Source organism: Tachypleus tridentatus, chromosome 6 (assembly GCF_004210375.1).
Source record: "Tachypleus tridentatus isolate NWPU-2018 chromosome 6, ASM421037v1, whole genome shotgun sequence".
Lineage (NCBI taxonomy): Eukaryota > Metazoa > Arthropoda > Merostomata > Xiphosura > Limulidae > Tachypleus > Tachypleus tridentatus.
In genome coordinates, this window is record NC_134830.1 from 37,914,539 (window position 1) to 37,941,865 (window position 27,327).

At 31.0% G+C, this 27,327-nt stretch overlaps 2 long non-coding RNA genes across 2 annotated transcripts; both read right to left on the minus strand.

Annotated features, from left to right (window-relative positions):
• Nucleotides 1-12,594: 12,594 nt before the first annotated feature.
• LOC143252274 (uncharacterized) lies at nucleotides 12,595-20,360 on the minus strand. The gene is made up of 2 exons (XR_013028922.1): nucleotides 20,238-20,360; nucleotides 12,595-16,785 (listed from the first exon to the last, which is right to left on the minus strand). It is a non-coding gene; the product is annotated as an uncharacterized LOC143252274 (long non-coding RNA).
• Nucleotides 20,361-22,642: 2,282 nt separating this feature from the next.
• LOC143252275 (uncharacterized) lies at nucleotides 22,643-26,159 on the minus strand. Its single transcript, XR_013028923.1, has 3 exons — nucleotides 25,921-26,159; nucleotides 23,536-23,629; nucleotides 22,643-22,781 (listed from the first exon to the last, which is right to left on the minus strand). It is a non-coding gene; the product is annotated as an uncharacterized LOC143252275 (long non-coding RNA).
• Nucleotides 26,160-27,327: the final 1,168 nt, after the last annotated feature.

A 27,327-nucleotide genomic window follows, 5' to 3' on the forward strand; every position in this document is an offset into this window, starting at 1 on the left:
CATACTCTTTATTATGTTACATGCTGATGAAGATGCATTTTGTTACTGACTGACATCCATGTTGATGTTTTCTCATCTGTTGCAAGATACTGCACGTTCTGTACCATGGCTGAGGGGTATGACTTCTTTCAGGTCTCTTTTTGGATGGTTTTGACGTTCCAAGTTGATCTGTACATGTATTCCTTTGTTTTCCAATGTCAAAATTTTGTGTAGAAAAGGGTGTTAAATAACCTTTCTAAATGTGACCATTTTTTGGTAGCATTATTGTTCCTATGACGCCAAACAAGTTATAAATGTCCTTCACTTACATGCCTTTCAACTGCTATTTATATCTGCTATGGTTATTGCAACATTTCTTGAAGTAATTATTCAGAATTGTCTCAGTAAAATGCACCCAACCCTCTTTATACTCTAAATTTTTGTTTATAATGTACTGAACCCTCAGTTTACTCAGATGTTTGGTTTATAGTGTACCCAACTTTTTGCAACTAATGGATTTGATGACCCCCATTGGTAACTCTCAGATTAATTGTATAATCTCTGCATTTAGTTTTATGGAAACAACTTTTTTTTTTTTGGTTATGTGTAGAAATGACCATGCTCTTAATTTCACCTGAAAAGATGATCAGAGAAATGTTAAAACAAAATTATTACTTGTCTTAATTCGAGGCTTTTTCTTATGTGGATGAGTTTGTGTTCCCAAATGTATTTGAAAACGTTACAAGAAAAGTAAATGTCATGAATAAAAACAAATGTACTTTCTTCTATAAGATTACACACACAGGTGCTGACTTTCACACACATGCAGTTATATCTAATATTTCATTGTTCACCAACAAAATTAGGTTTATGATAAAGTTTATTTGGAATTTGTGGAAGCAATTGGTGTATGACAATAGTTTAAAAAAAAACATCAGTATACTTTGCAAAACGTTTTCCAATTTAAATCTTATAAATTGGATGGACTTTGCATGTTAATTCACTGGGATCATATAAATTATTTTTATAAATGTAACTCGTCTACTAAATTTCATATAAACATATACGAATAATTAAGTTGCAAAGTGCGTTATATTTTCAGTTGCATTATTCTCTATATATTTTCCTTGTTGCAACAGTGCACATATTACTAAAAGTTGGAATTTCTTAATAAACCACATACATACACAAACAGAAGTTATATAAAAAGAAACAAATCTAATATGTAAGTGGTGCATATATATTGTACTATGATTAGCATTATATGAATAAGGGGACTTTTCAATTTCATATTATTTATTAATGGAGACATTATTACATCCAGGGTAACTCTACTGTAAGAAGTAAAATCTAGCACTGATAATTGTTCATTCAGTTTAACTACACTGGATACACTAATTCCAGAGTCATCATAACCTGTCACTAATTTATATAAGCTTGTTCATAAATTATTTGAAAAAAAATCTCAGAACAAACATTTTTTGTGCTTTTAATTGATGTGCAAGAGCTGTTATCTTTCTTTGTCTGTTTGTATAAAGAAAATAAGAACTATTATATATGTCATTGACAGTTTATTACTAGTTTCATTTATAACATACACAAACGAAAAAAATATATAAAAAAACTGTATGATGCTCTCACAACTCTGTAAATAACATTTTTCCATAAGTTGAAAACGGATTTTATAATAAAAAGAATATTGATCAGGGAATATATGTATATGATGTCATGGTAACAGAAGTGGAAAAGTGAAATACAAGGAAGATAATAATCACTTTAAAAAACATTTATTACTTCCATGTGGTGCAAAAATTTAGTTAAATATAAGTTTATGTTCTTGGATTTTGCAATGATACTTTTTTTGTGGGGATCATGTCATAAAACCAGTATACTCATGTCACCAATGCCATTGTGATTTGGAAAGTTGAGATGTTTGGGATCTGAGGGTTTCAGGGTGTCATTGCGTACAAGTCAGAGATGTTTACGTCCAGTAAAGCAAATAAATATGTAATGCAGTCGGATTTAAATTGGCCTTTTACGTGAAAGGTAGAACTGAAGAGATTTGATAAGTTAGTGATATAATCACATGCAAGACAAATAGCTTGCCAACACAGACCAGTTCTGTCAGTTTGTACAAGTGAAGGTGATTGATTCTGTCCGTAATTTGGAATGTACTGGACAGTCTTTGAAATTCCTTTTACATTTGAAAGAAACTGAAAGTGGAGTGATAAAAGTGTTGAGAGATGTGTTTTCTCTTGTCAGTAAGTTAATGTTGCATTAAATAGTTCTACTACTCTGTCTAGTTGGAAGAAGATATGTAAAGACTAAAGGATCTCTGTTACTATGTGGTTTTTCCTTAGACCAGAGACAGCTTGCAATGAAGAATGTGGCAAGTTTAGCCTTTTATTGGTGTTGTTGGGATAATTCTGATGTCTATAAATAACGAGTAATGTCGTTTGTAATGTCAGAGTATAGACATCTCAAATGTAGGAATTGACCCTTAAAGGTAGTGTTTGTACCAAGAAGGATAGAAATAATTAAAATGTAAATAGAAAGAGCTCTCAGTGCATTTGTAATGTACGTTAGCAGCAAATGTAGATCTGGAAATGCCAGTAATGATGCCTAAAAGAGATCTGTATATCTAAGAGACTGAGAAAAAACAAAATGAGATCATCTTTTACAAATCATTCAATGACAATCTCACTCTCTGTTTAAAGAAATTCAACACAAAGAGTATAGAAGAAATTAACAAATCTTGGTAACAGCTTTTAATATGTGTTACTTGTGTTCAACAGGAAGTAATGCTTAGAAGTGGTGGCAACTGTGTGTCTCATGTTTGTTTAGGTTTTGAACCAGCTGTTTACTATGTCTGAAATTTGTTGAAAATAACTAACGTTTAGTTTTGGTATCAGCTGTTTAACTCCAAGATTGTATAACATGAACCAATGTTTAACCTTAAAAGAAACTGTTTAACATATTCCTAGACTTTTCAACAGGCAACTGTTAATGTTACATCACTTTTAATCTTGATGATAACACAATTTCTGACTTGTTCAACAGGAACTGATATAGAAATATATAATTTTTAATCCTGTTAACAGATGGATAGGGTTATTTAGTATGCTTCAACATAGTTTAACAGGAACTAACATAAGAATGCTAAGCTGTTGTTAACAAACAGTTACAGACACTATTATTTCTTTCAATATGACATACATACAGATTTCTTTTGATCTCTCCTTTCATCTCTCGCCCATGTGTTTATTTTAGTATATGCTATTTCTGGTGCATAAATTGGTAATGCATATGCAAATGTTCATTTTGTAGTATCTCCTAAGGTGCTTTATTTGTACATGCGTGTGCAGGTGTATAAATTGGTACTTGTTCTCACAGATTATTTTATAGTTGTTTGCACAGGTGCTTTTTTCTGCATGCGCATGCAGGTAATGGTTTGATTTATAGATGCATGCACATTTGGTTATTTTTGCACTTGCATGCACAGGTATCTAATTTGATATATGTGAGCTTAGGTGTTTATTGTTGCAAAGGCACACACAGATGTGTAAATTGGTACATGCACTCACAGGTAGTTATTTTATAGTTGTTTGCCCAGGTGTTTGTTTGTGTAAGTTGGTACATGGACGTTTAAATGTTTATTCTAGCACATTTGCACACAGATATGCAAAATGGTTAATGCACGCACACGAACTTACCTTCGTAGACGCACGTGCAAGTGCATAATTTGTAAACGCGGGAACAGGTGCTTATTTTCATACGTGCCATTGCTAGTGTTTATTTTGTAGTTGTGCGTATAAATTATTTTATCAACTCTCCTGCAGATCCAGAAATTCGTAGAGGAACATGCAGGTGCTTATTTTGTTCATGTGCTTGTAGGTGTTGATTTTGTAGTTGTACACACATATGTGCTTTTTTCTCGTGTATGCCAGCGATTTTAATAAATTGTTAGATGTGCTGAAAGGTGTTGAATTTCTTTTATGCGCCTGTAGATTCATATTTACTTACATTTGTACAAAATTAGTAAATTGGAAAAAAAGGTTGCTGGTGTTGTAATTCTTAGATGCGTGTATAGGTGCTTATATTTTCACATAAGAAGGCAAGTAGTGTGCTGGAAGTGTAGACGTAGCCGTTGCGAAAAGTGCCCGGGCGGTTGGCGGCGGGTCCTTCGATTCGACGTCCCTAGAGGATCGTGTCGGCATTTCGATCACCTGGTGCCGCCGACTACCCGCAGTGGCCTCAGGACACCTTGAACAGCGTGGAAGACCGAAGACCAGCGAACGGGAAATTCGATCACCCACGCCCGCCGCCTACCGACTGGGATATCCATCTTTTCGGTCTGTTTCGTGCTTGTGTGGACTCGTAGTAGCGTGCGACAGTGTGCTGGAAGTCTAGACGTAGCCGTTGCGAAAAGTGCCCGGGCGGTTGGCGGCGGGTCCTTCGATTCGACGTCCCTAGAGGATCGTGTCGGCATTTCGATCACCTGTTGCCGCCAACTACTCGCAGTGGCCTCAGAACACCTCGAACAGAGTCGAAAACCGAAGACCAGCGATCTAACTTATCCTTAGTTGTTGTTCATCCTTTACTATATATTTCGATCTGTGAGGTTCTAACTGATCTTTAGTTGGTGTTCATCCTGTATTACATATCCCAATCTACCAGGTTCTAACTGATCCTTAACTGTTGTTCATCCTATACGACATATCTACATTTACCAGGTTCTAACTGATCCTTAGTTGCTGTTTATCTTGTGCTGCATATCTCAATCTACCAGGTTCTAACTGATATTGTTTATCTTCTACTACATATCTCTATCTACCAGGTTCTAACAGATCTTTAGTTGTTGTTCATGCTGTATTACATATCTGAATCTATCAGGTTCAAACTGATACTTACGTATTTTCCGCCTAATAAGCCGAATTTCTGGCCCTAAATTTTGGACCTGATTTTTGGGGGTCGGCTTATTGGCCGATCACTCCTTTCGGAAATTTCTTCTTCTTAGGAAATGTTTTTCTTTTGAAAATTACCATAGGCGGTAATTTTGTCCCATCAGCAAAGCACGTTAAGACTACAGTGAAACGTTGTTTCTGGAATTTCATTGGTTACCTAATTACAGTGAGTGGAGCCAATAACGAATGACATATTGATTCCATCTCTGTCTCAATACGACACGTTCTGCTTTACTACAGAACGCCAATGATCACACACAACATGCATGCTGACGCTGAAACGAGACTAAGAAATCATTTTGAAGAAACTTGTCACTTCTTAAAAATGGCTTCGGCTTATTGGGCGGTAATAAGCAAAAACCCTCATTTTCAGAGCTGAAAATTGGCCTCGGCTTATTCGACGATTCGGCTTATTAACCGGCAAATACGGTAGCTGTTTTTCTTCCTAAGCTACATATCTACATCTACCAGGTTCTAACTGATCCTTAGTTGTTGTTCATCCTGTACTACATATCTACATCTACCAGGTTCTAACTGATGAGCCTTAGTTGTTGTTCATGTGTACTACATGTCTACATCTACCAGGTTCTAACTGATCCTTAGCTGTTGTTCATTCTGTAATACATATCTCAATCTACCAGGTTCTAACTGATTCTTAGCTGTTGTTCATCCTGTACTACATATCTCAATCTACCAGGTTCTAACTGATTCTTAGCTGTTGTTCATCCTGTACTACATATCTCAATCTACAAGGTTCTAACTGATCCTTAGCAGTTGTTTATCCTGTACTTCATATATCAATCTACCAGTTTGTAACTGATTCTGAGCTGTTGTTCATCCTGTATTACATATCTACATCTACCAGGTTATAACTGATCTTTAGTTGTTGTTTATCATGCACTACATATCTCAATCTACCACGTTGAAACTAATTTTTAGTTGGTGTTCATCCTGTATTACATATCTACATCTACCAGGTTCTAACTGATACTTAGCTGTTGTTTATTTTGTGCTTCATATCTCAATCTACCAGGTTCTAACTGATCCTTAGTTGTTGTTTATCATGCACTACATATCTCAATCTATCAAGTTCTAACTGATCCTTTGTTGTTGTTCATTCTGTACCACATATCTCAATCTACCAGGTTTTAACTGATCCTTAGTTGTTGTACATGCTGTACTTCATGTATAATCTGGTTTCAATAGTTTTAACATCATAGTAATGTTTTCCAGTTACCGTCACACATAATAATGACAACGCAAATAATGTACGCTAGATTAGTTGTTCATTCTCTACGTCATACCTCAATCTATGAGGTTCTAGCTCATTCTTAGCTGTTGTTCATCCTGTGCTATATATCTCAATCTACCAGGTTCTAACTGATCTTTAGTTATTGTTCATGCTGCATTACATATCTGAATCTATCAGGTTCAAACTGATACTTAGCTGTCGTTCATCCTGTACTACATATCTACACATACCAGGTTCTAACTGATCCTTAGTTGTTGTTCTTTTTTGAGATACATATCTTTCATCTACCAGGTTCTAACTGATCTTTAGTTGTTGTTCATGCTGTATTACATATCTGAATATATCAGGTTCAAACTGATACTTAGCTGTTTTTCATCCTGTACTACATATCTACATCTACCAGATTCTAACTAATCCTTAGTTGTTGTTCATTCTTTACTCAATATCTCAATCTACAAGGTTCTATCTGATCCTTAGCTGTTGTTCATCCTGTACCACATATCTACATCTACCAGGTTCTAACTGATCCTCAGCTGTTGTTGATTCTGTAATACATTATTAGAAGATTAGAAGTTGGCTAATAGTAGTTCAGTATTTAAAGGAAATGATGACCATTGTCCAGACAGTTATAGGCCATTTAATATTACATCAGTAGTTGGATAGGTTTTGAAAAGTATGATTTAAGATGTATTACAGCATTACTTAAAGCAGTTTGATATCAGTGTCATAGAGCCAGCATGATTTCAATAAGGGAAAGTATTTCATTACAATGAGAGACTTACTTGAAGAAAAATGTATTCTCAAGATGGTTGGTATGGGTATTAAAACTTTAATTGAAATTAAGTACAGATACCCTAAGAAGGGTGAAATGTTGTTGTGTATTTTAATTGAAGAAAAAGTCTTTTTTAAAAATCTTCTGATCTTCTTAGAAGATGTTACTGTAAGAGTTGATGAAAGAAATTTGAATTTGGTTTTCCTTGATTTTCAGAAAATATTTGATAAGGTACCTCATAAAAGACTGGTAAGAAAAATTAAATCTGTGGGTGTGAGGAAAATGTTATTAAACTGGAAATAAAACTGTCATGTGTGTGGAAAGTAGAAAATAGTTATAAACAGAGTTAGGTCTGGCTGTGTGGTAGTTACAAGTGATGTGCTTCTAGGCTATGTGCTGGGTCCTCTGCTGTTTATGACTGGTATTAATGATATTGATTCTGGAAAGACTAATAATTGTTTACAGATAATATTAATATTTTTGGGTTGGCTATCTTTATCAAAGGTGCTGCAGATTTATTGGAAGATTTAGATAATTTAATTAATTGAGTCAGTATGTAACAGATAATGTTTAACTATTCAAAATTAAGATGATGCATGTAGATTTTCATTAAAAACTGTGGTTGAAGAGAAAGATCTTGGTGTTGTAATCACAAAATCACTGAAGTCATTTAAACAGTGTATTGTAGTCAGCAGTAAGGCTGATAGAATTTTGGGTAGCATCTGTAGAAATATTGAATATATGATAAGAGATATTGTTTAACTGTATAAATCATTCTTAAGGCCTTATTTAGAATACTGTACACAGTTTTGTGCTCCATTCCTGAACAAAGATATTGAATGGTTGGAGAAGGTTCAGAGAAGAGCTGTTAGAATAATATGTTGGCTAGGGTACTGTCTCAATTTCTTTTGGATGTGACATTTGACTAAGATGATTAACATTATTAGGGGTAGGAGTTTAATATAAAATATTGCCCCATTGATGTCAATAAAGGAATATGATAGTAAATGTGATGATCAGTGTTGCGAGATCTGGTAATTTGTCTAGTCATCTTTTAAAAATCAGTTTCAAGCAGTAAAATGGATTCAATTGTTAAATTATTGTCTTCAAAGAACTCTTGTTTATGAGTATGGAGATTCAGTGACACAAAGTGGACAAGTTCAGGTACACTCTGACTATCACAAGGAGTTTTCCACACAATTACACAACTTCTAATACATGCACTGTCAGAAAAACACATGCAAGACTATTGTATATCTCTTCATGTTTTTCATAATTTTATTCTAACATTAATATAAGACAGATAAAATGTTGTACATCAGACCATGTCATCTATTTCCAATCATTTGTTGTCCAGAATTGTGTTTCAAGCATGAATTTTTAAATTATTTTATTAGCATAAACAGTTTTGATGGGTTGCTGTTTGTTGTAATGTCATTGGTGTGGTATGATTGGACATAATAAAATTCTGGCTATTGTTGAAGAATTTGGTTTTAGCTGCTTCTTAATTTGTCTTTTCTTGCAGCCATTGGTGGAAATTTTTGTCTCTTTCTTTTCTACTCTGCATAAACTCAAATGATACATCTTTGTGAAAACCCAGTGAAATAAAAAGTTTCTGGGAATCATGCAGTGTTGAATGTGAAATCAGGAAAATTCTTGTTGCTTTCTACTTTCTTCAGTACTGACATTTATAGGGACAAGTAATTACCTGCATTTCACATCTGTTTTGCAGTTATCAATAAATAGCATTTCTCAAATGTATGTGTATATGTTTATGGAGATCTTTATGAAGTAGGTACTTAGTGTATAAAGTTGTCACAATTACATAAAAGTAATATTTTCCAACCCACTTGAACTATGTATTTTTTCCCCATTTTTAATGTATTTGTTAAAGAAGAATGTACAAGATACTTAGAAGCTGATTAATAGCTGTCTTGATACTTTTTACCCTGAAACAAATTCAAGTGTGTATGCTGCTTTGGACATGTGACTGTTTTTATCACAACTGATGTAATCAGACTTAACTATCATTTACTATTTTTTTCACGTTTTCTTTCTTCTTATTGAACTGAATCAACTTTAGAATTATAGTGCTTATAACATTTAGAGGTTTCTCTAAACTTTAAAATAAAGTTATGCTTATAATACCATCCTGGTCTTAACAGTGTACTTTTGTATTTAGAAACATGTTGTGTATTCAAAATTAGTCACTTGTATGTTGATTTAAAGCTTCTAAAATTGTAAAAAAGGATTTTATTATGGTTATTTTAGCATTTAGTTCCATTGATATGAATTCAAATCTATCATAATTTGGCTGTTATTAGTTGCATAGATTGGATCTGTGTCAAAATTTTAAAGTATATTCATGAAGTTAATTATGTTTTACAAACTGTGACATTAGATACATGACATTTGAAATGTGTACTAAACAATTTCAAACTAGGCTATTGTATAGTATGGCAAGTTTAAGATCAGTTTCAAGTTAGTTTTGGAACATGACTAAAGATACAGGTGTGCAGGAACAAATGTAAGATGTATGTTCAAGTCAGTCTTTTAGCTGAGTTTCAGGGCCAATCAAATCTAAATAATGAAAGATTATGATTAAAATATTGATACTTAACACTTCAGATTAAGATGGTTTTTGTTTTGCACAAGAACAGTAGGAAATGTATAGATGTATTGTAATCAGTTAAACCTCCAATTTTGTATGTGTTTTAAAATCTTTTTATTTTGTAAGATGGTGCCCTGAGAGTACACCATAAATATTTTACAGTATTTGTCTTCAACATAGATGCAACTCTGAAGAAACAACTACTTGCAAGTTCCCTCGTGTTTTAGGTTTTATGCAACCTAGTACATTATTTTGGGACCAACTATTGGTCACTTAACACTGATGTATTTCAATAGCCTTTTACATGTCCTTAGATATTTTTCTCTTGTTTTCTCACTTTAGGGCATATGGGAGTTCTTGCTCAAAAGCTATGATATAGGGCATTTCTTATATCAACGATTAAAATATTTATTACAAAATGAAATTCAGATAAATTCTTACCTCTACCACAACCTGTATTAAAGATTTGTACCACATCCCTTTTATACAGGAAATATCTGTCATACTCTTCTCTCTTGGAACTCAATTTTCTCATACATGTTTTCTCACTAGATCTGAGGGATTGCCATTATTTGATAATTAATCAATTGAGAGCTACATTAATCAAATATATTAAAACCAGTTGTTTTGTTCTAGTAAGTAGTTGAACAGAAAAAGGTTTGGTTGTGGGATCTAGTCAGTAGTTCAAAATTAGTGATATTGGCTAATGGCCTGAGTGGCTTTGTCATTACAAAGAGTGAGCAAGTTTTATGACATTTTGATTATCTGGATAGGTGAAATACTTGGAAATGGTAATTTTGATCAGTTTCCTGATAATCTGTGTAATTGAAAATTATATACATAAATATGGCGGGTATGGGTAGAAGAGCAAACAATGTTTTACCTTCTTTGGTCATTGTCAGGTTCACGATATATCACAAATTGAAATTTCTATTAATTGACTGTTGGAATAATGAAAAAAACAGTAATAATTAGAAACTAGTTTTGAGCTTCGCTTGCTAATAAGTATAGGAGTATGAGAGAAAGATCAACAAACACAAATAGTTCAGTAACTTTGTAGTTCATCAGGAGACTAGTTAAAATGTTTTTGCAGAAGTATTTATTCAAGGACTACTTTCAAATTATGTTAACTTTATAAATTCTGTTGTAATTTTTATTAAATGTTATTTCTTTATACATTTTTGAGAAAAACAAATACTTGCTCAAATTTTATCATTATTCATACAACATGAAAATGGAGATTTAATATTATTAGAAATAGTAGCTCATTGATAGTTTAGTTATATATTAGCTTTCTTTTTTTTTTATTGTGATTACCATTAGGATAAAGTTTATGACAACTGCCCATATTATTACTTCAGTTCTAAATGGCACATTTTAAATTAATTCATTTTCAATCATTCTGTTAAAATGTTTGAAGTTACTTTTATCAGAATTATTTTTGTACCTCTAGTATAACAATAAATTATAAATTTAAATTAAGCATATAATTTTAAGAAAGTAGTACATGTATGTGTGATGTTTTACATCTTGGACATTCTGAACCTGTTACGATTGCTTTGTTAAAATACACTTTGAAACATTTAATATGGATGAAGCAGAAAACCTTGGTTAGCAAATATGTCAATTTCTATATCTCCATGGATCATTTATGTATTTTAATTTACAGTTGCTGAAGATCTGGAGAAGTAAGTTTCAGCATCTCCAACTCTTTTAACCTGTGTTAATAATAATTAATAATAATAAATGTATGGAAACTGATGTTGGAGATATTACAAACCTGAATGCAATAGTTCTGTCTCGTGATAATCAAAGTATTCTGGCTTTAGGTAGGTTGTTTAATTGGAAAGCACTCATGAAATATGCTTTAGAAATTATTCTTTGATTGTATATATATTGAAGTAACTCAATGGTTTCACTTCAGTTAGTTTTCCTGCAGATATCTCTCCTTTTTTACTAATATTTCCTGAATTTTCAGTATTAATCTTGTCCATCCCTTTTGAAAATTTTTGTGATAATTAATCCAAAATTGCATACAAAATAAAGTTATAAATGTCATAATATGGTTTCAAGCTTATTTGTCTGGATAGAATAACTCATAAAATTCCAAATTACTAACTGTAAGGTTTGATTTGGCTTCCTCCATCAAATTTGTACTGTTTAACTATATTTCCTGCATTCACTGATACAATTTGTCAGTATACAAAACAAAGCTACAATATGTTTACATTTGTAGAGTATCTACCTTTAACCTTGTATTAAAAAAAAGATTTAAAAGTCACAGAATTTGAAGCAAATGCTTTATACACTAGATAATGATGGGGCATATTGAAATATAAATTTAATTTCATTGGTCAGTTTATGATTTACATTACAATAATGACCACATTTAAACATGTTATTTTACTGAATGGCTCTTTTTCAACATAAATTCCCAAAATATTTAAATATGCAAGATAAATATTTAGGTGAAAAGTATCTAATGCTAGTAAACTAATAGAGAAATAATTTATTTTTTATTTGAATTTATATTGGCTGTAATGCATATGATGGCAATATATTTATACTTAATTTACATACATGTGTTAAAATGAGTGATTGCTAGTTTGCTCCATATTTGAGGGTCAGCACGTTTGTTGGTAATCTGAACTCAGACACTTCTAATCTCATATAATGAAAACTTTCTGGTAATTTAATATTATGAACCTATAATATTTTTTACTTAGGGTCTACTTGCTGTATACTTTTGGGTAAATAAAAATACGATTTTATAATTTTTTCACACATTATTAAACAAAATTGATTTACAGTGTTTTTTTTTTTTTTTTTCTGTTAAAAGCAAAACTACAGAATGAGCTATACGTGCTCAACCAACTATGGATATCAAAATCTTATGTTTGCCACTGAGTTGTCAGAGGATGTCAAGACAGTGCTTTAGTGATATTTACTGGAGTAATTGCTATTTATCTGTTGGCTATTGTAGATTTTATAGAAATTAACACTGAATGACAGACAATAACATATGGTACAACTTTATTTTTCATATTTAAATATAAATTTTATATATTGGAAATACAGTCTTTACAAATAAAAGAATGAAGTCATTATTGTTTTAATATTTATTGTGCTTATAACCTTAAAACAACAATCAATTTTTGTTACAGAAAATAATCCTGCTTTTCACCTCCTTTCATTGGTTACATCCTCTTCAGGAAAATAGAAAGATGGAAAACTTGGTAAAATTGTAAGTTACTATATTTTAAAATCTCTGAAGTTCTTTCTCTAAAGTAATAAATGTAATTTGAATGTACAATATTGTTGTAGGTTCATGGCTTATATATATATTTGGGTTATAGAAATATATGTGAAACACTTAGCAACATGCTCTACTTTATCGTGATTTCAAAGAACAAATTTAAATGAATTATCTTAACAACTGAATAGTGTGTTGTTAGGCATTTTTTATCATTCATATTAAAGTGCTATTACAGCTAAAATATTCATCTATGATAGAATACATTATAATTAATGATTATCTTGATCCAAATTGCAGTTCATTAACATTGACAAGGTTCTAACATTCCTTGAAATTATACACAAAACTTTTCTGTCAAACTATTTAAGAAATGTTATCTAAAACATAATCAGATTACACAGAAGAAGATGAAATTTCCTTCTGTTGAGATTAAGCCTTTTTTAACCATAAAGAAGCCCTATGAATTTGTAAAGGAATCTGGAAAAGATATTTTGGTTTACTTGGTAGAAGACAACTGGTTCATATCTAATTATTTTATAATTCATTTGCATAACAAGTTGTATGCAAAGCATTATATTACTACTTTATGTTGTAACTTTATATGTTGTTAACGAACTGCAAATAATTATGAGGATATAACAGTGAAATGACATGATTCATGTAATTAGAGTTCATGAACGATATTTTTCAGTGTTTATTAGTTTTAGAGTAGAAATATACAATGGTTTTAATGTACTCTGTCTACTGCAAGAAATGAAACCCCAGATTTTGCCATTACAAGTCAGTAAACATATCACTAACCCTTGGTGTAGTGTTCAGTATAGAAGTGGGGGGAACATGTTTGAAAAGTGTTGGTATTGTTTGTATTTATCACATTGCTAATACAATAAAACACATTTCAGGAATATTAGCTGAAAGTTGTAAAGACATCACATTCGTCTGGTTTCTAGTTTTCAATCAGAAACTGAAGTTTAATGAAATTGAGATTTATCACATGATTGATTAACAGCTTAGAATCTGTTTCCTTTATTATGAGATTCATGATGCTGAAGCCTTTCACATTTGGAAGAACTCCATGTGATGGTTTTTGAACACCAGATTAAAGGGTTCAGATCTGATGTAATATGGTGCTCAAAGTTGTCTAGAAAGTCTATATACAGCAATTAATTTTGTAAATGACAATCTGAAACACTTTCCAAGGGGTTCTATTTCCTTTTCTTCAAAGCCTGGATTTATCTCTGCTAACCACTCATTGAATTCTAAGGTACTTAGCTCAGAAATTATGTTTGGAATGGAATTAGAAGTGCCCAAGTTTGATCCAGTTGGTTCATGAAAAGAATCTGTGAAACACTATTGTCTCATATTGTTCATGATACTGATAACAGTTAACTATGATTGACTGAAACAGCTTTGTTGATATCTGTCAGCATTATTGATACAAAATTAATTTCATTAATGGTATTCCAAGACATTTTACTTTCCATTATTGCTAAAAGTAGTACACTACAGCAAATTAACTTGTCTACACAGGTTTGGAAAGAGATAGTTGTAGTACAACATTGGTCAAACTGTGATGGATTTTTATCAATGTCACTACGCATGACTTAATAACTTTTTGTGAACTGAAAATATGTAGGATTGAAGAAGCCTTGAACAATACGGTGGCCAATATTTTCCCTGAAAAGTTGGAATAGGGTAACTTGCCAAGGCTGAAGATACACATCAGTTTACTTTTCAGTGATATTTTAAATTGTTAAAGTAAGAACAAGCTTATCTGTTTAATATAATGGATATGAAAACAAAACACAGGATGATAACAATAACATTCAACTTAGGTATATATTATTCCTTCCTTATCACAAAAATGTTGTTCTTTTTTCTATTAATTTCCTTTGATACATTTGTATTCAAGTTGAATGAGGCCTAAAAATTCCTCTGTCACTTATGTACACAAAGATATTTCAGGATATATTTGTTTGGAAAGAAACTTCAGCCATAAAGAGTTACCTTGTATAAGACTAGTTGAGCACCATATGTTCATGAAAGGTATATTAAATAAATAGTTGGTCCCTGTTTATAGGCACTGCAACAGCACCATATGAAGGATGACAGTACAGTTTGTTCTGGAAACAATTAATAAAATACCCTTCAAGAATGGGAGAAGAACCAGTTTATCACAGACTTAGTGAGAGTTACAGTAAGTTTATGACAGATGCAAAATTAGAGGTCAGCTATTTGTATATTTGCAACAGTAACATTTGTTTTACAACACACAGGAAGTAAGGCCAAGACATCTTTTACCAACTAAAACTACTTCCACATGTAGAACTGATGCAATAACAACACTTGCCTTATGAAACGTACAAACAAATGATGAAAACCACTCATACATTGTCAGTAAATATAATTTTAGGAAATGATATCAGCAGAACATGAGAGAAGATTTTTGTTATTTTGAATTCACTGTTATGATTGGGGAATGTAGCAGATTCAACATCCAATGCATATTAAGGTTAGATGTTTCTCAGCTGTAATAAGAACTTTAGTATCGTAGCAAAACTAAGTTTCTTTTTCAAATAAACAGTGGAGTTTATGTATTACCACTGCTCAGAAATTGCCAAGATCACACTATTGTGTATAAAAGCAATAAAAGATTCAAAGCTCAAACATTTTCTGTTTTACATGTTAAACAATATTTGATAGTATTTTCAGATCTAGTGGCACAGCGATAAGTCAAAGGACAAAACCAGACTTCAATATTTGTGGTGAGTACACAAATAGTGTAAGTTCCTGCTTATCTTAAAAAAAGAAGCTATTTCTTTTTATTTCAAATAATTGACATGATTTTTATTTAAAAAAATGAGTACTATCTGCACTAGCTGTCCCCAATTTAGTGCTAAAAGCCCAGAGGGAAGGCAACTTCGTTATCACCCACCACTAACAATATCACATAGAAAATTTTAAAATCATACACATTGTAAATAATGTTAAAGGAAATAAAATAATTAATAAACTAAGAAAAAATTACTAACACATCTTAATTTTATATTAATTCTTATGATAAATTCCTTAACCATAATTATGTCAAATAGTATTTTAAATCTGATATCTTTATTTTAACATTATTACTTGAGTGAGACCACACTGGCTGAAGAAACATTTTACTGTCTTTTTAATTAAGATTTTCTTCCTAACTTTATTATATTTTGCATTTCAAGTTGTGGTTAGTGAATCCATTCAGTTAAAACACCAAAAATAAACATTACCCAAACAAGGATCAAACAAAGATTTGTAAGGTGCAAGGAGTGCATTTTTACAAATTTTGATGATTAATAATTATCACAACAAATGTGTAGTTCAACCTGTGATTGTCTCTATATGATGCTAAGATGTAAAATGGAAATACCACATTATGTTTTAAGAAAAAGTCCAAACTAAATGGATAGGTTAAATAACAACAATATTAATTTCATAACTAAATAAGGAATATAATGAAAAGTGAATGGCATACAAATTTTATTACATGTGGTTTGATTTTTTTAAATTTATCAATAAGATTTTTTTTATGGTAATGATATCCTGCAAAGCTGACATTAATATTCCTGTTGAAGGCAAGAAATACTTAAGAATGAAGACACAACAAAATCAGGATAAATTCAAGGATTTGTTACATGTCTTAAAATTACAAAATTCTTTACAATAGTTTAAGAATTTTCAATCATGCCAATGAAAAATGGAAAAGTTCTGTCTGTATGCAATGGTACCTTGAGATTCTACAACAAAAACATTGTTGTGGAGGAAAACAGCAGTACCCAAAGAAAATCCTGAGGGCTTAAAAGAAGATGCTCCAATATTGCTTTCTGTTATCATACATTAGGCATAGTTGTTCGTCTTAGATGGTGGGAAATCAATGGAAACGGTCTTCCTAGAATGTTTCTTCAGCTTATGAATCTGAAAGTTTTCAGCAAAAACATTTGTCCTGTAACCATAGCGTGGATGAAGAATGGAAGGAATCTGTGAAATTTGTTGACAGTTTTTCTATCTGGGTTCTTCAAGCTTTGTTGGGTGAGCAGATCAAAGATATCCCTTTGTGTAGCTTTGTTCTTATTGATTGACAAACAAGATGAGTGAGTTAAGTGTGTTTTACTGAATATGTGTATTGGTGTTATGTATTTATCTATTTAAGAGAACTAACTATTAAAATTTTGAATTAGAGAACTGTAAACTGTGTTTTAACGTGTTTGTCAAGTTGAAATAAATTAATAACAATATACGATAGAATAATGTAAACAACACAAAACTGGTTTTGTTCATTAACAGTGCTATTTCATGACATGAGTGGGAGCATAATGCAATCTAAATCACATTAAAATATTTACAAGGCATAAGTTTAAAAACAAAACAGTAACATGAATTCCTCTGGAGCCCAGGTTATTACTAAATCAGTGTCAACCTTTACTTTCAGCAGTGAGAAAAATAAACAATTCATCCTTGCTCATTGACAATGTAACAAAAGTTTTGAAGTAAATGGCATCACATTTTTTCATTGAACTAACGTTAATGGGTTTAATGTCAACCAAAAAGCAACAAGTATTTTGTTTCAAAACTAAGCTCCCTTTGCAGAGATGCCAACCATTATGATTTTGGTGTATACATTACGACTTGTTGCAACTCCCAAATTATTATATATGATATAAGCCTATACAATAAAGTGATAAATTATTTCCCCAGGGCTTGAAAGGGGTGAAAAGAAAATTTCTAGTTAGATACAAATAAATTTTGATAATAAATAAAAGACAGTCCAAATGGCTACTTGCAATAATCATGTTTGTGCTTGAAATAATAAAAAATATTTGTATCTCCGTCTACCAATAGTTTGAGTGCGGTGCTTCTCCATATTGGGTACGTGGGGGAATCCATAGTTACGCCATCAGTGCTTGTTAGCCAATTAGTGCTCGCATAGATGGGTATTTCTCGTTTTCTAAGCAGCATAGAAACACCAATGTGATCATTCACAAGATGGAAAAAAAAAGAGGCCTCTTTCACCAGGTTGTCTTGTTTCTGGCAAATCTAAAAGGACTAAAACTGTGAAAGGGCTCTGTCTACAATCACTCAGTCATTTGAAATAGTTGGCATCTCTGCCTTTGTATTAAATGTATTTGGACTGTCTCTACATATTTTTAGCTAAATCACTTAAACTTTCTATAAGTGCGAGACATTTGATAAACAACAGGATATAAGGTAACAATTCAAATCACAAGATGCATTGCAACAACAAAAAAAAAAGCTTGTCTAATACATTAAAATAATGTTTCTAGGTCAAGAAACATAGCAAGCAATATTATAAATTGTGGTTTGTTATGCTAGAAAATAAAATCAACAGCACAAATAGAGTAAGATAGATAAGAAAATAAAAAATAAAATTTGGTTATTTTAATAACATCTTTAGAGTTAATGCATGAATTGATACAAGTGGTTATAAGGGTAGGTTTAATTGTTACTACTGTGGTGCTAGAAGTATAAAATAAATGATGACAGCACAAACAGGAATGAACAATTTTGATGTAACTAGAATAACTTGCACATAGATGATGTTGATGACAGAAATTTCTCTAAAATGCAGGTTTACAGGTTGTTGATAAAGAACAAAAGGAGGAGTGGTTTTATACATGAAATTTAATTTGCATCCTGTTGAAATTGATGATATCAAAAAAGTAATCACCTTGATATCACCTTGTCAAATAATTTTCAAGAATCCAGATATAACAAATCTGTACTTCTACCCTCATCTACATAAGCAATGACCTTTTCAAAGAATGTTAAAAGATTCCTAGGGCAATATTTCCCTCTAGAGTTGACTTTTCAATAAAATTTTAAACTTTGTTAAATTACTTCAGAAAGCATCTTCTTTCAGACTTTCAAAAACTTTTTCCACAATTTAAGTGAGATTAATGAGCCTATAACTACTGGTATAACTGTTATCACTTCCCTTGAAGATATGAATGATATTAGATAATTCGGGAATTCATTAATCCTTGTTGACTAGTCAAGAACTTACAAAATCAATAGTACCAAATGGCTCAGACATCCAATTCTTCAAAACCCTGAGGGAAATATTATCTTGCCCATGAGCCTTAACTTCTTAATTTTAACAAGCTCAGAATTTATGCAATTATCTTCTTCAACTTCAGTTTTATCTATCAATTGTTCAGATGAAGAACACTGATTAAGTGTTTATTCTGAAACACTAAAAAACAACAACAAAAAAACATAATAACGTAGCCAATTCATGATTATCAGATCCAAGACTTCTTTTGTCATTCTCAAGAGACCTATCTCCATCCTAATATGTTTTACTCCTCATGTACTTTTAAATTACTTATTGATAATTCATTTTCAGTTGATTTTTTCACATATATTTTTGGATGTCCTTATTTCCTGTTTGACTAACTTTCTTGTTGATTTTCTATACTACTAACAACTTTAAATTTCTTATGCTTTTCTTTAATTCTATCTCATATCCTTTCTAAGGCAACCTGTGTTTTTACCTGTGGTTACTCTTTTCTTTCTTTAAGAATTATATATTTGCGTACGGAAAAATGTTTGTATATCCCCCCCCCCCAATTTTCTCAGCTGCAAATAATTATCTTGTACAACAAGATAATTCTTGTTGTACCCCTTCAATGTGTTTTGAAATTTTAACTTAAATACTATTATTTCTTGATTTCATATTCAGTAAAATGCTGAACCTAATACAGCAATGATAACTGGTAACTATGTGTTCCCAAATTTTCACCCTCTGAACCATTTCTATATGAAAAGTTAATAATAAATCTAAAATAGTATTCAGTGATGTCGAGAAAACCCACTTGTAGAGAAAAATATATGTAAAAATGGCTCATTTGAGTTGAGAAAATATTTTACATGGAGGAGGGAACAACATTTCAACCTTCTTTGGTCATCGTAAGGTTCACAAAGAAAGGAAGGTAACTGACCGGAAGCTGACCACATGTTTGAAAGGGGTTGTGTAACTGAGTGTTGCAATGTACAGGGCAGTGTTAGATGTTTGAATATATTATATAATATAAATATAAAATATATTCAAACATCTAACACCACCCTTTTGAAATCAGGTTACAGATATAAAGAAATATAACAATTGCAAAAGATGTAATGCATATCAACTGAAAGTTGCACTAAGCCATAATAATGAATGCATCAGTTCTCTTTCTATTGTAAATATAAAATATGAAGAGCTTTAAATACAAAGCACTATTGCAAAACACCTATGATCTCTATAATTAGAGTCATGTCATACAATGATTTTAATGCATCTTATTGGTAAGGTGGTGTTGTGGATATTGTTATTCATCCGTGATGTAAACTTATTCATCTAAACTCACCTCCTTTCCAATGGTAAGAGACAGTCAAAAAAAGTTGGAGCTAAGTGACACTGATTTTTTATCTCTAGTTTGTCACTTCAAAATAAGGGATGGCTAGTCAAATAGTTCTCAAGTAGATTTTCACTAGATTAAAAAATAACCAACATGTACACAAAATGTATAGTCTAGTATTTAAGAAACATCTAACTTTTGTTTGCTTAAAAGTAAATGATACTTTTATATGCAAAAGCGGCTCATTTGGGTTGAAAATATTTTACATAGAAGAGCGAACAACGTGTCGACCTTCTTCGGTCATCGTCAGGTTCCGCGAAGGTTGTTAAGCTCTTCTATGCAAAATATTATCTCAACCCAAGCAAGCGTTTTGCATATAAATTTCTCAACAAGTGGGTTTCTCGACATCACTGAGTAAATGATACTCTTGATGTGAATTGAAAAAACATTTTCAACAATTGTAATTTACATACATATGCTATTTTAATAATATGATTAAGCTGATATTGGGTATAGTTAAACATGATGTAGTCTAATACAATGTATAAAAACATAAATGTTTGTGCTCCATAAAGAAAGTTTGTAAACTACTAAATTTGAGAATTTTAATTTTACTGATGTTTAAAGTTTTCATGTTCAGACTCATAAAAGATTATCTACCATTGCACGAGCAAGATAAAAGCATCAAATGGAATACAAAATGCCTAAAACTAAAGATAATTAATTATAGAGGTAAATGTAAGAGACAAATCCAGAAAAATTGTCAATAAAATTATCCAATTATCCTATTTACTGTAAAGAAATTAATAAACATTATAAACAAATTTATACATACAAAATCTGATATTAGCAAAGATGCAACTTTCTACACTACCCAAGGTACCAAAGTGATAGCATATACATGTATGAACATTTTATTTCTTATTTACATTAAACACCTTCTAATGCATTACAAATTTCATCCTGTTACTACTGTTCAAAGAGCCAACCAATGAGACTGCAATAAGATACTTTCATTTCTACTCAGTATTGAAGAAATTAGTAGGAAAAACATCAAACAGAAATAAACATGTTCTTTATAACATTTATTATATTTACATAACTTGTACTGTTGTTAGTTAGGTCCGTTAAATGATTATTATTTTTACTTTATTTATTGTTACTATAAATTTACACAAATAATGGAATGAATTTCCTCAAAACAATGAAACTGACTTCTTACTACCAGTAGTGGGCTCATGCCTGATAATGGGTTTAATAATGTCCATATTGTAACCCACACATGAAACAAAGAATAAAGTAAAAACTACTTTGGGTGTCTCAGTTTATTTATACACCAGTTTGAACCACTGGTCTCAAGTTTCATAGCTGTAAAAACTTTGATAACAACTGTTATAACAGACAAAACCTACTTCTACCACTCAGGGGAAACCCTTGAATCTTAACCAGTCTTAATAATCTAAAATATAGTTACAATATTATTTTCTAGTGCAACTATTTGCAAAGTCACCTGCTAAATATGTACTAGTCATCCCTAATTAAACAACAAAAGACACCTAGTCATCACCACCCACCACCAAGTCTTGGGTTACTCTCTTACCAACAAATAATGAGATTGATCATCACAATACAAGTACCCTACAGCTGAATGGGAGAGCAAAGTTAAAAGATCTTATGAGATAGGATCTGTAGTTTCGTTTAGTTCTATTTCATAACTTTTTGTAATGGTGGATGTTAGGAGTTTTAACATGTAGAAATGTTTGGGTGGTTTAATTTCAAATTCAAGAAAATTAAGAGTAACTGCCTTCCCACAACTGCCTTATGAAAACAAGTGTTCATTATTCAAAACATATTTACACTTTATTTACACCATATTAAACCCTATTGTTAATATCCATTAAACACTAATGTTATTCCAATACAATGTTAGTGTTTTAAGATTAAAACTTATAATATATTAAAAATCATGCATCAGATAATTTTCACATTCACATGTTTAAGATATTTATTACATTAACACCACAGGTGTAGGCTGATTACAATTTTGGTAGGTATATTGATTTATTACAAGACCAAGAAATAAATTTTGTTTAAATTTCATGCACATGTAAAATTACATCCACAAATACTTGATTAAAACTTTATATATATATAAAAATTAGTTTTTAGATGACAAATCTACAATAAACAAAAGTATATTATACAAAATTGAAACTTTACTTGCGTCAAGTAGAAATAAACACTAACTAAAGACTTCTCTAAATTAGTAATTTGGTGTTTAGATCTTGATAAAATATGCAAAAATTCTTTCAAGTTAGAACTGTTTAATTAAGTGTACACATTTAAAACTAACCAATGTTGTACTATCCGAAAATATTTTGAATAAATGGTTGAATGTTATAAATCAAACACATAATACCTCACTGTTGATAGCATCATTGCAACACAAATGTTATTTGTTTTCATAAAAACCTTTGTTATCACCAACATCATATCTTGTTAAAATTTCCTGCAGACTGTGTATAAATACCAGAAGATGGGGTACCTCCTCATCTGCAAAATCAAATGTCTTTGTGAGATTGCATCATCATAAATGTTCTAAAAGACAAAGCAAATGGAAATGTAATGTAATAACAAACATCATAAAATATAACCGAAGTCCATTTTCCTTATTGTCTATCTAACTTTCAATATAAAACCTCTATCAATAATTCAGCCATCCAAGATATTTCAAAAGTAAAATTTGCTGACATCATTCCCTTGTTTCATATTAATGTGCAAGATATAAAGACACATTTTTAAAACATCTATGAAAGAGTAAAACAGATTCACTAATTGATTGATTGACACTATATGCCACTTTGAACATAATTTTGGTTATATTGTGGTTAACAGAGGCTGTAATTTAGTGGTAACATAAAAACGTTGCAACAATAAATGATAAATTATAAAAACAAGAATTTGTTGCACATCCTATCAATATCAAGACTGACCTGGAACTGTCAATGCATAAAAGATGATACATGAATCATTTTGGATATTGAAAATCAAAACTTGTTGTGTATCATTCATTAAATATATCCTGTCAACAATATAAATAGATACATTCTGTATTATTTGTGAGCTAGTGCTGATAATATACTCAGGGTAGAAAGGTTGGATAAGGACTAACCCTACAGTTTGCATAATTTCATTGTACTAGAACATTTTTTATACTGTTGTTATTTTTAAAAGACACATTGTAAATCACAGTTACCACAAAGTTGTGGAACAAGAGGTTTTATAGAAAATTTAAAAATAACAATACCTTTACAACTTTAATTACCATTTTTTGATGACTATCTTTTCTCTTTCTTTTCCAACTAATTTTTCCAGCTTTCCTTACAATGTCACATTAGAACCTGGTAATAAACAAATACAGATAAATTGATTTTACCACAAGTTACTACATTAGCAAATTAAATCTTCCATTTTAATAACCTTCATTTATTTATATTATGCAACTGGCATGTTTATCAAACAATTATTCAATGAATGGGTTTAACTGTTAACAAAATTGGTATATTAAATCTCAATAAGTTTATACTAAATGCCTTAATAACACTTTCTTAACATATAAAATTATATACAATTAGAAGATGTTTCACAGATAATATTCAATTCTACAAAAATGTTTTACATACATACATTTAATTTTCTCTCAAATGCTCTTCAACCTTTTCATCAGACACTCATGTTTATCATTCACCTTTTTATAGCCTCATCAAGACTGTTTCTCATGTAGAAAACTTACAAAGTACCTTAATTACTATTTTCTAGAATAAAATTTCAAGTTAAAATTCACATTAACTTTATATAATTGTTTTCAAACTGATAAATGTTCACACTTTTTCAAATATACTTTAGAAAATGAACTGTATTTCAAAATATTGTTTACTCATGAAACTTATTAGAGGCCTATACAACTTCAAATTGTGGGTTTTTATGTAATGTATTATAGACTGTTTTATTAGTGCTTGAATTGATTGGAAAATTCTAGTTTTCAAGATATTTCTTTTGTGCTGTTCATTAATTGATTGAAATACCTTGCAAAACTTCCTTGATCAAAACAAGAGAATCTTCCTGGTTTCAGTGATGTTTGCCACTGTGCTCTTCTAGAGTGGTACTCTCTCAATAACATGTGATTTAAATTGTCCACCAATCCATTTTCTATTTAGTTGCTCTACATGCTTATCAAAAGCCCCCTCATTTATCGGAAAAGAGGAAAGAGCTGGTTTCCTTCCAACTTGTCAAACTCTAAAGTTTTAAGTTTGAAAGCTGAGGAGGACTCTGGGGATGTTTTCATACTTTCCCTACCTTGCAGTCACCATTATTTGATTTAATTTACAAAAAGAGAAACTCTAGAAGCAAATAAAGATAAGCCTGTTTACTCTATTAAGATAGGATAAATTCATTTCAAATGAAGATAATATCCAGAAGCAAGATGTACATTTTTTTCAGGAATATATTGAAATGATAATAACATAACAGTCTTAAAAAACAAACAAACAGTAACAACCTTAACTTCTTCTCTACAGTCATAAGAAAACTCATCTTTCAATCACTTCATTTTCTTTCTGATTAATTTTTTTAGAGTAAGAAAGAAATTAAATTTTATTATAGTAAACCATGATTTTATCCATCTTTATGTGGTAAGCACTTATATTTTGTTAAAGTTTTCCCCACCAATGGCCTGACAGTAATGTAATTAAATTAAAAAAAAAGTCTTGGATATCTTTTCATATAAAAATATTATACATTCAGTTACCAGATTATTAAATATATTTTCTCTGTCCATTATTCAGAGTCATATGTATTGCTGGTAGAATAATAGTAACAAATTTAAAGATTGTGACCCATATATTAGTAAATCATTTAACAGTTTACCATGTAATGTGAAATAAATATCCCAGTGTTAGAAAATGTATAATAATCTACGTTTATTTCAAAATTTGTTACATCCAGCAGCACATACTTTTTTTCCCAGGAAATAAACAGAAAGCAAGAAATTTTAATGTTTAATTTGTATATATTTACAAGTTTTTCTCTTGAATAACAACAACAATCTTACATGAAAATGAGCATAACACATGTTTACATTTTAACACTTCACAGATCATTCTTTTCTGCTAAAGAACAATCATTTTTCTGATTAGTATTAAATCACATTCTAAATTTCAGATGTTTTGTTTATCTCAACTTATTGATTGTATTTCACACATAAACCTACTTACATCATCACAAAGTACAATAAAAGTATTATTCTTAAATCCGTTCAAAACGTAATTTTCTTCAATCTCTTATAATTACAAGTTTTCCACACAAAGGTCAAAGTTGTCTTTGTTGAAAAACAAAAAAGCAAGGATATACTCTTTCAACTGATACATTGTACTTTATAATTGTAATGATTCATATAGTTGCAAACTCTTTAACCTAAAGATGACCTAAAAAAGGTCACAACGTTGTTCTCTACTTCTATAGTTTTAATACCCATACCAACTGTATTGAGATAGAATTTTACAAACGATTTATACAGTCCACACTTAATTCAAAAAATAACTATAGCAATGATGCTGCATTAAACCGTGTTATAGAGAAAAGAGATTTAGCCTGAATCGTTTAGGGTTAGAATATAAAATGCTAATTTACTTACGTGCATACTGCTTCGAGGTTTTTGGATTATTTTAACATCAAAGCATTTTTGCGATATAAGTTTAAAGTGCCTGATAACACTTTGTGATGTCCTAAAAGTTGGAAATAATAAAATCCTTTTTGTTATAGACATTTGTTTTATCAGATTTGAACCCTTTCTCGCATTACTTTTTCATGTCTTGCGATCTCTTGTACTGTTTTGATTACGTCACACAGATAAATTGTTGTAGACACGTGAGCGAATATTGATTCAAAAATATGAAAAATTCTGGAAAACCGTTAATAAACTAAGTTACGAGTGAAACCTCCATCTCATTTATACTGAGATTCACAGTGAAAAACAAGTTTGCGAGATTAATATTGATAAATATCATTTTAATATTTTACACATCAGAACCTTACTATATTTTCAAATACCTGAATAATATTTCAATTATATTAGGTGAGAAAAAATTTAATTTTTCATGTTTTGTGATAAAATTCGTTATTACCACCATTGGCCAAATTAATGTAAAGCCTAAATCTTGTTAGGTTTAGATTAATTTGTAAGTGCTGAGTTTTCTTGTGAAAATATAATTTCGAAATATAATTAAGTTAATATTAATGAGATTAATTTATTCATTGTAGAATACTAATAATTTTATATACATGTGTGTGTATATACATATGCATGTATGTTTAGAATATAACCTCTTGCGTTGAAATGACACGTTTCCCATTTTAACCAAAGTATATATCAAATCTAGTGAAAACCGATGATGGTGTTCTATTGTGTTTATGTATGTTTTCTTACATCAAAGCCACATGAGCTATTTGGTGATGTACACTGAGGAAAATCCAACCCGTTACTTTAGCTTTTGCAAATCCTAATATTTAACACTCTTTCTACCGCGGAAGTGATGTTATAGCCTCGGAAAAGTTTAAATTTAAAATTTAAAACATTAAAGTGTTTTCTTATCAATCCTACCATCAATAATATGGGCCATAATGTGTTTCTAATTTGTAGACAAATTATTTTAGGAAATAAATAAGATTTATGAATTTTCGATATTGTTTAAACTAACGAAGGCCCGGCATGATCAGGTATTCGGGTTCGAATCTCCGTCGCACCAAACATACTCGCCCTCCCAGTCTTGGGGACGTTATAATGTAACGGTCAATCTCACTATTCGTTGGTAAAAGAGTAGCCCAAGAGTTGGCGGTGGGTAGCAATGACTAGTTGCCTTCCCTCTAGCCTTACACTGCTAAATTAGGGACGGCTAGCACAAATAGCCTCGAGTAGCTTTGTGCGAAATTAAAATGCGCGCGCATGTGCTTATTTTCCAAAAATATGCGAGGACTGGTAAGGTAAGTACGCAACATTCTCGCGCAAGTGTTAATTTTGTAGTTTAGCGTGCAGGTGTTAATT